Consider the following 1,087-nt stretch of genomic DNA (forward strand, 5'->3'; position numbering starts at 1 on the left):
CCACAATTAACATTTAAAAGTAAATAAAATTTGTTTCATTAAGTAAAAAATAAATCTAATGACCGACCACTCAAATCTAGATTTTTTTTTATCAATCGAAGCTCTTTTTAAATTAAATTTAAAATGAAACAGCAAAAACAAATTACATCGGTAAAAGTGCGACGCAAAAGAAATCAAGAAATAGCAGGAAAGTAACATCTCGGATTAATCAAATTCTTAACTCTCTTTAGTGTTTCTTCTATATGTCTTAATTTCATTTTTTTTAGTTATTACATTACAAACAATACTACATATTCTGATACGAATTCAATTTCACCTGAGGAATCGGAACCATTGGTTCTTCATTCCTGAACGCACCCTGGGCAGCCATGCCATGCCGTGTTGCCTTAGAAAAAAAAGAAGACGGCGCTCCGGGTTTTCCCCCGAAGTTATCCATTTGATGGAATCTGAAAGGAGCAGCGACGAACTCTTAAATTAGAAATTTAAAAAATATTTATAACATTCTCTCGTTTGTACATCCTTTTTAGTTTAATATTTAGTATTATATTTGGGTGCATAATTAAGACGCGGATTTCTTAAAATAAGTATAAGTTGTTGTGCTGTCATTTATAATTATTACATATTATAATGTCTATATTAGCAACGTAAGGTTGACGTTTCTCCAAAACTGTCACTTTGTCGCTTTAAAGCGACATAACTGAAAAAAACGCTTGTTCTCCCATTTTGTTTATTTTTTATTATTATTATTATTTTTTTTTTTTTGAAATCAAATGTCCAGTGATTTTTGTAACTAGCTATAGTTACTAGTAACAACGAGTAAACAGAAAATAAATAATTGCCAATTTTAATAAATTGTTACATGGTTTTGTTCTGAATATTATGGTATATTGTTAATACTTGGAGATTCAGAAAAAGTTTTGTGTATGTGTGTTGCGAGCGCAAATTTATATTGTCGATTTTGAGAAAATGCTTCAATCGACAAAGGTACAACTTTGCGCTATTAATAGGTACACTAATAGTTATTATTAATAATTATAAAAAATAAATAGATCAATAGTACTTTCCTCAAAGAAATTAACTACAAATT

The sequence above is a fragment of the Tribolium castaneum genome, chromosome 8 (genome assembly GCF_031307605.1).
Source record: "Tribolium castaneum strain GA2 chromosome 8, icTriCast1.1, whole genome shotgun sequence".
NCBI classification, from domain to species: Eukaryota; Metazoa; Arthropoda; class Insecta; order Coleoptera; family Tenebrionidae; genus Tribolium; species Tribolium castaneum.